Source organism: Harmonia axyridis, chromosome 5, assembly GCF_914767665.1.
Source record: "Harmonia axyridis chromosome 5, icHarAxyr1.1, whole genome shotgun sequence".
NCBI classification, from domain to species: domain Eukaryota; kingdom Metazoa; phylum Arthropoda; class Insecta; order Coleoptera; family Coccinellidae; genus Harmonia; species Harmonia axyridis.
Window position 1 is genome coordinate 39,193,212 of NC_059505.1, and position 13,578 is coordinate 39,206,789.

General features: G+C 38.9%; 1 protein-coding gene across 1 annotated transcript in view; it reads right to left on the reverse strand.

Annotated features, from left to right (window-relative positions):
- Nucleotides 1-13,578, reverse strand: part of LOC123680755 (5-hydroxytryptamine receptor-like) — a 146,242-nt gene extending 132,664 nt beyond the window's left edge. The window contains exon 1 of the mRNA XM_045618810.1: nucleotides 13,424-13,578. The gene's annotated coding sequence lies outside the window, so the exon portion shown is untranslated. The remainder of the gene's footprint in view (nucleotides 1-13,423) is intronic.

Consider the following 13,578-nt stretch of genomic DNA (forward strand, 5'->3'; position numbering starts at 1 on the left):
TATTACAAACAAAAATGAACCAAATGAGCATTGGAGGATTTGAGAGAGAACACCACAACGTGGCTGTTCAGTCCAAAATGAAATTAGAGATATTTCTTTTTGCAAATCTTCGATTTCTTTCATTTCCTTCAACAATAATCTACATGGAAGAAAGTAAATATTTTCAAAAAAAGGAACAAATAAGTAGCTTTTCGTTTTTCGCAAAAAAATTGATGATATGTACTTCGTAGAAAGTACTGATTGATTTTCAAAATATTTATGCAAAAAAACTACGAAAAATCATTACGAAAGAGGTAAAACTTTAATTTCGTGAAAGTTGTCGTACCTACAGTGCTGCCCTCTACTTCGAAAAAAGGAAGGAGATGAAGTGAATGTAAAGAGTGTTTTTTTTAGAGCTATAGAACTTTAAATTTCAATAAAACAACGATGGATTATTCGATTGACATGAATTTTATTTATCCGCAAGGTAATTCGTGACATTACATTTTAAATATGACTTCTGGCATATGACCGCCACGGCTGGCTCGGATATAGTCCAATCTGGACGTCCAATTTTCGATGACTTTTTCCAACATTTGTGGCCGTATATCGACAATAACACAGCGAATTATGTCTTCCAAATGGTCAAGGGTTTGTGGCTTATCCGCATAGACCAATGACTTTACATAGCCCCACAGAAAGTAGTCTAGCGGTGTTAAATCACAAGATCTTGGAGGCCAATTCACGGGTCCAAAACGTGAAATTAGTCGTTCACCAAACGTGTCTTTCCATAAATCGATTGTGGCACGAGCTGTGTGACATGTTGCGCCGTCTTGTTGGAACCACAGCTCCTGGACATCATGGTTGTTCAATTCAGGAATGAAAAAGTTAGTAATCATGGCTCTTTATCGATCACCATTGACTGTAACGTTCTGGCCATCATCGTTTTTGAAGAAGTACGGACCAATGATTCCACCAGCCCATAAAGCGCACCAAACAGTTTTTCTGGATGTAATGGTGTTTCGACATTCACTTGAGGATTAGCTTCACTCCAATTGTGGCAGTTGTGTTTGTTGACGTAGCCATTCAACCAGAAGTGCGCTTCATCGCTAAACAAAATAAAATGGACGTAGTGCGCGATACGTATTCCGCACAGAACCATTATTTTCGAAATAAAATTGCACTAGTTGCAAAAGTTGTTCAGGCGTGAGTCTATTCATGATGAATTGCCAAACCAAACTGAGAATAAATCACTTGACAACTGTTAAAGCGGTCACCATCTTGAACAGTAATGCCAACTTAAAGTTATATACCTCGAAAATAAACACCCGTTACTAATTTCAAGCATGGTGAAAATTTTGTGTTCTTAGCGTAACCAAAATCTAAAGAAATTCAAGCAGAAGAAGTTATTTCAAATCATTGATAATTGTATTGCTGAGGAGCCACTGCAGTTTGGGTACTGAAAAATATCAACAAACATTCCCCATTAAGATTGTAGAGAATAACATTTTTATTTCATAAACTAGACTTATATCATTATCATTTGAGGTAATACAGTCCACTCTATTGAAGATTGATAGATCGTCAAATTTAATCTGCCCAAATTGAATTCTCCCATCAATTTTACAATCCAGGTAACGGAATTTAAACCCCTCAAATAAAAGGAGAATAATTGCCAATTGAACTGAATAGCGTAAAGAATTCAATCCAGAATTGCAACCCTCGACCAAAAACTGCGTGATCACAAAAGGGGCATTTCCAAATGAAAGGACTGAAGCAGAGTTCTCATTTAGCCTAAGCGGCCTTCGTTCCTTTCCAGAGATTCCTGGAAAGCGACAATTACATCTCGTTCGGTCAAGTGTCCTCTGTGAAAAACCTCTTTCTTTTTTTTCAACCCTTCACGGCGGCCAATAAAAATTCTGTCGTTGGACGTCAGCCAATGAGCGTGCGCAAATTACAGGTGAAATTCAGTCAAAAAGCCATTCTGTCCTAAAAAGCGAGGCAGGCACGGATTGTAATTAATTCTTTGCTTCCCTTCACCTGAAACTGAATTTCATTTGGAAGCTCCGGAAGATTACCCTCGCTAGTTGAAGGGGTGGGGGTTGAAGAAGAAACTCCTGTTGGAGTTCCATACCTTAGTCCAGGAGAAAAAGTGGGGAGCAATCTGTCGTTTGAGATTGGGAGGGAGGGGGGGTCCCGAACTTTCAACTGACGAAAATTGGGGTTGGTTTTAATGAAGTTGTTAAATTTGGGGGATGTTGGAAATGATTAATGGAAATCATTTGGAAATTTTTCGAGGGATGACTGGATTTCCATTAGAGGAATATCAGAGCCGGCTATGGGGGAGGAAAACACCCTAAGCCACCCTAAGAGACTGGCTTTGAATTTTATTACTGCGAATCTATCACTAAATATTTATAAGTCGGGTGCTTTTGAACGCTCGTTCATTCTGCGCCAAGTGTACCCAAGGATATTACATAACTGTTTAATGGTATATATGTGATATCCAGGGGAGTAATCGTCGCTTAAGACTTGAAATTGTAATTGTTATTCTTCATATAAACGCCAAATTTCATAGGCGTACAACTTTGCTTCCGCTGTTTTTTTCCGAAATTCGAGGCTTTTTCGTAAAAAACTGGATATACATTTATGATTCAAAATATTTTCCATTGCTGGCCACTACTTTCTCCCATCTTTCCGGCAGCGTATGAATCCCGCGATGAAAAATTGGTCATCTTTTGAAGCGATCCACGATTCGATCCAATTTTTTACTTCTTCATAAGACTGGAAGTGCAGGTCAGCCAGGCAGTGTGACATTGATCTAAACAAGTGATAGTCCGAGGAAGCAACGTCTGGAGAATTCGGCGGTTGGGGTAAGACTTCCCATTTCAACGTTTCCAAGTATGTATTGACCACTTTCGCAACATGGGGTCGAGCGTTGTCATGCTGTAAAATCAAATATCTGTCGTTGTATTGAGGCCGTTTGTATTTCAATACTCGGCTCAAACGCATTAATTGCGTTCGATAATGATCGCCTGTAATTATTTCAGTCGGTTTTAACAACTCATAATACACTAAGCCGAGCTGGTCTCACCAAATACTGAGCATGACTTTGGAACCGTAAATATTCGGTTTGGCCGTCGACTTGGAAGCATGGCCGGGATATCCTCATGATTTTCTGCTCTTGGAATTATCGTAATGAACCCATTTTTCGTCTCCAGTCACAATGCGATGAAATCACTTCCGTCTTCATCTTGCAAGCAGCTGTTCAGGCGTTTTGAATTGGCTTGTTGCGTCACTCTCAATGATCCTGCCAATTCTTTTTGCATTTGACACGATTCTTGATCAAGTAATCCTCCAATTCTGCATTCGATGAATGTTTGACCACAGGGGAACAGTTCAGTAGAGTATTTCCTACTAATCCCACCAAACACACAGCAACACCATCCTGGTCATCAATAAGGACTTGGTCATGGTCTACGTTAGTTTCAGACCACAATATATGTCGCTTGACAGTTGTAAGTGACCCATTTTTCATCTTCAGGCACCATCCACTACAGAAATGGGTCGATTTTGTTGCGATTCAGCAACAATTTGCAGATGGAAATTTGGTCCATGAGGCGTATAAACCTGTGTACCCTAACATCGAGCTTTATTTTCAATCCAGCCTTCTACAAATTATACAAAATGGTTTCAAGATCAATGTTCAGCTCCTAGGGAATACTGAGGCTGAGGGTGCTAACGTGATGGCCTATCTCAATATTTACCATGATTTTATCGACATTTTCGACGGCAGGCCTACTAGAGCGTGGTGCATCATTCACTTCACTACACCAGAACGGAATCGATCAATTTATTGTTGTGGAACATGAACTGAAAGAGTATCGTTCTCGTATAGATACATCGCAAAAAGTTTTTTGCTTGTTTTTGATGCATTTTTCCCCTTTAGATGATAACAATGTAAAATATTGCGAATTTCTTCCTTTCAGGTCTCCATATTCGACGCACGATAGTCTACAACTGAACAGATCAAGCAATACTATCAGAGAAGCGTTAGTATGATACGATGTGACCAACAACGAACAAGATATACTTAGTGGAAAAAGAAGGGCTTGAAATACGAAATAACTCTTTCTTCAACCTGATTCTTCAAAAAATCAAGTAACCAAATATGAAGGTTATGTTAAGGCGGTCATAAAATAACTCACATGCTCGTCGGACATTGTTGCTGGTTCTTTGATGCTCAGGGTATGGATAAAAATCAACACACATATATGTCACGCAAAAATTACAGACTGGCTTGAATTCTTGACCGACAAACATGAAGCAATAAACTTGAATTCATAGTTACTTATGCCTGTAGCAAACAAAATCAGAAGATTATAGGAATAGAACAAAGAAAGATAGTGCATAAAAGGTTCTGTTGAAAACACTACAAGATATTAAACCAAATAATAACAAATATTGCTCTTCTTCAAAGAAAATAGTGGCCATCGATGGACAATCCTTTTTTTAGAGCTATAGAACTTCAAATTGCAATAAAACAACGATGAATTATTCGATTGACATGAATTTTATTTATCCACAAGATAAACTTGTTGCATTACATTTTAAATATGAGATCTGGCATATGACTGACACGGCTGGCTCAGATGTAGCCCAATCTGGACGTCCAATTTTCGATGACTTTTTCCAACATTTGTGGCCGTATATCGGCAATAACACGGCGAATGTTGTCTTCCAAATGGTCAAGGGTTTGTGGCTTATCCGCATAGACCAATGATTTTACATAGCCCCACAGAAAGTAGTCTAGCGGTGTTAAATCACAAGATCTTGGAGACCAATTCACGGGTCCAAAACGTGAAATTAGGCGGTCACCAAACGTGTCTTTCAATAAATCGATTGTAGCACGAGCTGTGTGACATGTTGCACCGTCTTGTTGGAACCACAGCTCCTGCACATCATGGTTGTTCAATTCAGGAATGAAAAAGTTAGTAATCATGCCTCTATACCGATCACCATTGACTGTAACGTTCTGACAATCATCGTTTTTGAAGAAGTACGGACCAATGATTCCACCAGCCCATAAAGCGCACCAAACATTCAGTTTTTCTGGATGTAACGGTGTTTCATCATACATTAGAGGATTAGCTTCACTCCAAATACGGCAGTTTTGTTTGTTGACGTAGCCATTCAACCAGAAGTGCGCTTCATCGCTAATGGACATAGTGCGCGATACGTATTCCGCACAGAACCATTATTTTCGAAATAAAATGGCACTATTTTCAAGCGTTGTTCAGGAGTGAGTCTATTTATGATGAATTGCCAAACCAAACTGAGAATAAATCACTTGACAGCCGTTGAATCGGTCGCCATCTTGAAGAGTAATGCCAACTTAAAGTTATATACCTCGAAAAAAAAACACCCGTTATAACCAGTATTTTACAAAAAATCCTCGAATTTCTGAAAAAACGGCGAAATCAAAGTTGTACGTTTATGTAGTAAAGCCAAAACCAACTTATTTACAATTAGAAGAACCATATCCCCAAAGATTCCAAAACTCACCTCCACATCAGTTTCATCACAAAATCCTTCCTAAACTACACAAGCGAGATAGACATAAAACTTTCATCTGGCACAGATTTCCTTCTCCTCATCCCTCCCCAATCTTTTTTCTTATCAAAAAAGGCCGTAAAGAAAGCCCTAGAGACTGACGCAAAGAACGTTATCTCCGAAATAACATAGGTCCAGAATCAGCAGCCCCCATCCCGAATTAAACATGGGAAGAGCATGCTGAAAAAACCCCTATAATCCCGGTTCCTATCCCGAAATTAGAACGAGGGCGAGAATTTTACATATTTTCCGGTGGGCAAAGAGGGTTCAACCGATTGCCGGATTCTTTCCGGGTCATAAAGCATCCAGGTTTTGATTACGTTGTGAATACGCGCGTGGACACGTCCGGTGCGGGTGAAAAGAAGAGGAGGGGAGGGGGTTTTGGTGCTCTGCAATTAACATTCCACGCTGGCTAAGGCTAAAGGTCGGAGCACATTGGAGTATCTAGCGAAATAACCGCTTTTAACTGCACAAGTATTATGATGTTCATTATTCTGCTACCAGTTTGAACTTCTGTTCCATATCTTGCTGGATAGTTTCCTAGGAGATCTCCACCGTATTTCCAAATCTTACATAATTCATGGGTGCCATAATTTACAACAAGCTAACCCTGAGATGTCCTGGACATACTCGGGCCAAGAAATTCGTGATGATTTCACCTACCTCTGCCAGAAATCTCTTAAAGCTATAACGAGCTGAGCTTCAGGTGATGGTGGGACTACTACCGTTTTTATATAACGTTTATATACTTCACAACATCTTGAGATTATATAACAACGTGAAAGGTACAATGCAATTAACTTTCTCCTAAATAAAGTCATCTTTCCTGCAAGGGGGGGTTCAGTACTTCCCTGGAATCGTACTGCCAGGGATCCCTGTTGACCTGGGAGTGCCGTAGCACCATAAGGCAACTGGCCAGAGGCAATAAAGTGACTCTACTATGGGCACCAGGGCACTGTGGTGTTGAAGGAAATGAAAAAGCCGATGAACTTGCAAAAAGTGCATTAAGGTTAACAGCTGCTAGACCTAGCCTTTCTATGGGCTAGAAAAAGACCAATATGAAGCAGCGGTCCAGCAATAGGAGTTGAACAGGATAACCCATTTGACAAACACTCCTGGATCAGGCCAAGAAATTCGTGCCACCTACGCCAGAAAGCTCTTGAAGCTGTCACAAGCCGAGCTTCGGATGATGGTGTGACTGCTGACGGGGCACTGTCGGTACAAACATCATTTGTGCCATATAGAAAAGTCAGCATATGAGATTTGCAGTCTCTGTGGATCAGAAGCAGACACAGCTGAACACATGGTTTGAAAGTGTCCAGAGCTGGCTGGCCTAAGAACCATTCATATAGGGAAGTCGGTCCTGGATACCCGTGAGGAAACGGTCAAGGCCCCTTAGGAGGTTGTCAGTTATCAACGCCATTGAAGACCTCCTTGGGTTTCCATGAATGAGTAGGGTAGAGAACAAAAGATCTACATGATCGCAGTTCCCGGAAGGCTTACCGATCCACAACGATCCCAGTTCAAATAATAAATAAATAAATACCCTGAAATGTGCTTCTTAGGTTGACTAGTGGATATTCGCATAATATAGCTATTTCTATGTCCAATTTACTGCAAATTTCACCAGCTGGCAGGACCTTGTGGTTCGGAAGGTGTTTATACTAATAATGCAGTACCAGCAGTTCCTCAACAATTTGAAGCTAGTTTAGATTCGAAGTTGGTTGGCTAGAGATTAGACTTCCAGAACTGCTCCCATTTTTGATCTTTTGTTCGAATACACTACTAAATCATACTTAAGGAAATCTTCTATGGCTACTAAAGATGTGGTTGGATTTATCAACACTCTGGTGTTGATAATGCCTTGGCAATCATATTGAGAACTGGCTAGGTTTTTGATGCTTATGTAATCCAATTCTAGAGGTTCACATAGGACGTACCCGACTGTTTCTTCCTCCGAATTGAACATCTTGTAAATCTTATCTTCTTATAGGGCCATTCAGCAGAAATGAAATTTCTTACCCACAGTGCCTTGTAAGCTGTTTCCCAACAATCCGAATCTCAACTCTTGCTTCTCTTTCAATTCAAGCTTCTTGGTGCAGGACGGCAGAATTTTGCTCGCGCGAAGTCTGGATGTGTTTCTTCAGAGGATCTCTTTGCTTCTCAGTTCTCACTGCAGGATCTCCGCCCTATAGCTTTTTTCAGGTTCGGCAAATATCACCATTGATGCTTTTTTCGGAAATTCGTCCATCTTTTTGACACCGATACCACTGTGCTTGACCTATAGGAGTGACACATTGTTACCTCTAGCTAGTTCCTTTATGGTCAAACGGCAGATTCTCAGCTTGGCTTGACTCTCTGTTGTGATATATGTATCCCTTTGAGTTTTCTCTTGAGCATATATTCATACCAGAATTATCCAGAAGTGTGCTGAAGCTGGCTAGTTTTGGATATTTGCCAAGTTCATCTATGTGCATCCAATTTCCAAAATATGCAAGTTTCATCTGCTTTTGTCCTACTTGTACTGAGAGGGCGCTCATCAGTCCCTCAATAAATCTTAACTGAAAAGAACGATGAAAATTCGACGAAACTTTTCAAGGGTATTCTTGTGAAGAGATTCCTTATTCCTCAGATACCACAGCTGGATTGCTACTATGAAGTGTGAATTCCTTAGCTCGTAGAAGGGTTCATCTGAACCCTATTCGTGAACATTATTCACCAGTTTATCCTTAATTTTTCTCATTGTTTCCATACGTTATCCTCATTTTTCTTTCCACTAATTAGGTAATTTACTCGTTTAGTGCCTTCAATACCACTTTTCTCCAACACCAATGGCACCATTGGCAGAATTACTTCATTTTCCTGACCAGATGTTAGATGGTATTAAGTATTATGATTTAGGGGTGTTACCAAATGGAGGGCTTGTTTTCCAGTTTCGATGGTAGCAATATATGATCAGATAAGGAGCTTAGTGAAGGTTTAATCAGATTGACAGAGGTTCACATGCTATTTTCACTAAATTCAGGAAAGAAGTAGCCAACCTTTGGCGGTGAAATGTGAAATGCAGGAAAAATCAAGATGAGGAGTGTTTACCAAGGCAATATGAAGCTTTCCAGAATCAGTCACGAAGGAGTGTAAGTGGAAATCCCACACAATGATTCGGGTTGAGAAGCACTGTGAGCGATAGTGTGCGCCAACCTTTAGAAATCCCTCTTTCTGTAATCGTACCGGATTTTAGGCGTAAAAGGTGGACTTAGGAGAGAGAGGGATGCACCCGGAGAATATTAAAGAGGAATGAGAAATTCCCCGGAAGGTTTATTATTCCTATCTCATCATCCGCTGGACCGCCACCAGATGGTGCAGGGTCCCTTATTTTGTATTTTGCTGGCCGTTATAACAATTAATTGTCTGACGGTCGTTAGTGCGTGAATGTTGCGCTTTGTCCAGTTTCATTAATTTATAGTTTTGTCGAAATTTACTGAATTTTTTTTTTTTTTTTGATCTTCCAGTTTATCGTCCGAACAAAAGATAATTAACTAAACATATAGTTTTCCTTCAGAAAACTTCAATATCTCTGATTTTTCACTAAATTTCGATTAAATTCTACAGGTTGGGCCAAATTGGAAACTTTTGAATGGAAAGTCCTATTCCAATACTAGATAGACGAAAACTGATGTCTGTGTCTGAGGGCCATTTTCATGATAAACTCATTGTCGAAAACCGCAATTCCATAGCTATCATCGTTAAGTTACAGGGTGTTTTTCAAATATGTTCTTTTCGAAATATTGCTATAACTTTTCTTCTGTTGAAAAATTTTTCATTCCTGTAAAAACATTTTTGTGACAGTTTTTTACGTTGAATTCAATGACGTTAATTGCATTTTCTGCAAACTGATATTTCATGGGATATCTCTTTGACTTTTTTTTCAAATGGGATCTCCCGTATATTTCTACATACTTTGATGGAGATGAAAATTATAATAACTGTCGAAGAAACTGCAACACTGAGAAGGAGCTGTTTAAATTTCATTTTTTTTTTTGTGAAACGTAGATAGTATAGCTAGGATTAAATGATTGAATTTCAAGAAGAAAATCGAGAATGTTTTTTCCTGTAAACAATTTTTGTTACTTAAATATTGTAGTTCGTTTTTTGCAAGTTTTTTTGAATTTCACCAAAAACCAGCTGTTCGAGGAGATCCAAAGTCGATTTTTAGTTGTTGTTTAAATGCCTAGAGCACGCGTACGCGGAAATTATCGCCAGCTAAGTGAATTTCAAAGAGGTCGAATTATTGGTCTACGGGAGGTGGGGTTGTCATTTCGAGAAATTGCTAACCGTACGAACAGAAAGCCAACTACTGTTATGGGATGTTGTCAAGCGTGGTTTGATAATGACCAAAATCGAAGAAGAGTAGGCACCGGACGTCGAAGGGGCACAAATGAAGTTCAAGATCGACGTCTAAGACTTATGGCCATTAGACAACGATTTGCGACAACTCGATCTTTGGCTGATGAGTGGTTAGGGGAACAAAGCCATCCTGTAAGGTCTTTTGGACTGCAGCATTATCGACCCCATCCTGTTTTATCTCTGACGGTTGAGCATCGCCGGCAACGATTACAGTGGTGCAGAGAACGTCAACATTGGAATGTGGAATGACATCAGTTCGTCTTTTCTGATGAATCTCGATTCTCCTTCGGTGCACATGATGACCGAAGAAGGGTTAGACGACGTCGGGGAGAAAGACGTGAACCTCAGTTTGATGTTGGGCGTCATGTATACCGGACAGTAGGTGTTATGGTATCGGGTGCTATTGCACATGCAAGTAGGTCACCTTTGGTCTTTATTCGAGGTAACATGACAGGTAAATACGCGTGCGACTAATGTTCATCAACGACGAAACAATCACCAGCAGCCCGCATTTCCCAATTTCCCCTAATTCGAGCAATCGAAATATTCATCATGCCGAAATTTGTTCCAGATCATCCTCAAACAATCATCCAACTGAATATTTATGGACGTATTCAATCATCCATTATTATCAACCGGGCGAAAATCAAAATCGAATCAGCCATTCGTAAAACTGACTATGAATTTCCATCGGTAACGACAAATTCGATTTGCGAATTAAAATCATAATCGGGCCAAAATATTCAAAATTTACGAGACGGAATGTAATGTAGTATATTTAGTTTTATGGTCGGCTGTTTTCGAGATACGCTCGTTAAATAGTGCACGTACGTTTCAAGAATGCTTATATGGCAATTTGGAAACAATGGAAGTGTGGTTTGGTTGGCGGGATCTCTTTCAACATTTGCGTGTACATCGTAAATATGAGCTGTTTGGAAACTCCGCCAAATATCTGTTCCATGAGACAGATACAGTTTTATTTTGTTGTGGAAACTAAGCAGCTTTGGGCGGGATCAGTATTTGAATGGGTGACCGTTGTCTTGAACATATTTAGCTCTGTCAAGGAGTTATTTGAAGATTAGAAGTTTTTTGGATTAATTTTTAGATGCAACGAATATAACTGTATTTAGGCCAATGGTCCTGAGTCCTTCAGCCCTGGCCAACGAATATTTCAATCTTCGAAAAAATTTTTAATCATATGATCAGGATAAGAATCCAATTCTTGCCTCAAACTGATTATTTGAATTGAAAGGTATAAAGGTCAGCAAAATGAATTTCGACAATTCCTACTTTTTCAAAAATCAATTCCTGTTACTTTCTTCATGCGCATAAATGACGAACGCTCAGTGTTTTCTTCATTTATTATCCTGTAGGATTTTCTATGGTTTAAATGGAGTTATCAACGCTAAATATTGCACGAAGCTTGATATGGTTATTCTTTATATAAAGGGTTTTCCAGTAGGATATTTTATTGGAAGAGCCACTAACAGGGTAACTGCCATCTTTTGACATTTGACAAGTAAAAACAAAAAAAAAGCATTTTTGGGTCGTCGTGAAGCACTTTCTCGACAGTGAAAAAGATTTCAGGAGCGTATTCTTCAAGTTGATATAAGCATTTCTTCCATAAAAATATGTTAGTGTTTTTCGATAACGATCGCAGATGCGTAAAAATCAAAAAAGACAAAAAAGTTTATGAACAAAATATAGAATTAATTTCACATGTTAGATTCCATCAGCGGCATACTACAAAAAAAGCGAAAAAGGGCTCGACCCCTGAAAATAAATCTTCCTGTAACTTGTTACAATCACTCGGCATAGTAGATGATGTAAACCCTAAGGCGTAACCTATATTTCAAAATTGATCTCAATACCTCAAAAACTGAAAGATCTAAGAAGAAAAAAACTGAAAAAAAATCTTGAATTTTTGTAGTTTGGTAATGAAGCGTTTTCGGACTCATGTTCATGGAGGAAAAGTCTTATTTTGACCTAAAAAATACGCCCCTGAAATCTTGATACTGAATTTTGAATCACCCTGTAGTGTGTATGTACTGTGAACACACTGTGAATGAGATATTTTTCTTCAATGAAGACTTTCAAGTGATGCACAACACAACTATTCAGGGAGTTAGGTGCAAAATATCTAATAATTATAAATTACGTAACTTTCTGTAGATGTCAGAGTTGTTCATTAAAAACTTGTTATTATTATTAAAACTTATATAGCGCTCTGTTCGAGGAAGGAGCGCTCAAAAGGAAACTTAGATATATAATATATATCATGTTTTTTATTAAACGATTGTTGAGAATGTTTTCAGTTTTTTTTATAAATCGAGTTCGACATTGAAAGATATAATGTTGAAAGTAGCTTGGATATTTACTAGCCAGTAACTAAGATACTTTTCGAAAGCTAAGATATTTTTCGTTTGAAGTATATAAGATAATATTTATTTCTTTCCACAACATAAAGTAACTGAAGTAAAGTTACTTAGATACTTCAAAGTAATCAAGCAGCTTTTCGTTTGAATAAAATGCTCAGAGTTATAAAAATAGATAGAGGGAGCATATGTCATTTTCAGTAAGCAAATTTTGTCCCCACCATGAACTATCAAATTTGAATTGAAGCGCGCGGAAATGAAAAGATATCAGTGATACGATATTTCACTCAATTCGCGAGTTTCTCCACAAAGAACGCACTTTTCATGTTTCATAGTGAATCAACGTTTCATATTAATAAACAATATATTGAAAACAAACTTCAAGCGCACCAAACGACGTGAAACAACCGATGACACTAGGAGAGCAAAAGTGGCCGAACCTTGGATTTCAGCAAGTAGATACAGAAAATAATAAATATTTTGCTTAATATAAATTCGACAATTCGGAAAAATTTTAGATTCCAAATATTCAAATTTGCATATTTAATCGGGAATCACTCAAAAAAATATATTTAATTCAATATAATGTACATTTATGACGTTACAGTAAAATTGTAGATTTAAAAATATAGGATCACAATCCGACAACGTAATCTAACCATGTTGGGGACATGTAAAAATTGCTTATACTCCCTCTATCTATGTTTATTACTCTATGATAAAATCTAATGAACTGAGGTAGAATCACTCAGATACTTCAAAAGTAACAAGATACTTCTTTTGGCAGATCTACTTGGCATTAATTTTGAAGCGATCGCTTCGGAGAACGAAAGCTCAAAAAGCGCGCAGAAGCTCCCCAACCTATCTCAAATTAATACCCAACAACAAATCCTACACTCCCCTCATAACTTCAACAAAACTACCCCAAAACCCCCAAAATTCCAAATCCACCTTCCCCCCCTAGAGTTGAAACACGTGCAAGTCTGGTCCACTCCCCCTCCAAGCATGACCTCCACCATACCCCAAACCAATGGTCCCACATGGTCACCTACCTGAGCCTACACTCGGCGTATGCAGCGACAATCAAACAGACCACCTGGACCCGAAGATTTCTCTCAGAGGTTGACGCGGGGCACCGAGAACCGCTGAAGACGACGACGAGGACTGCGTTTGCACGGACGGCGGTAGCACTGACAACGCACCTCGC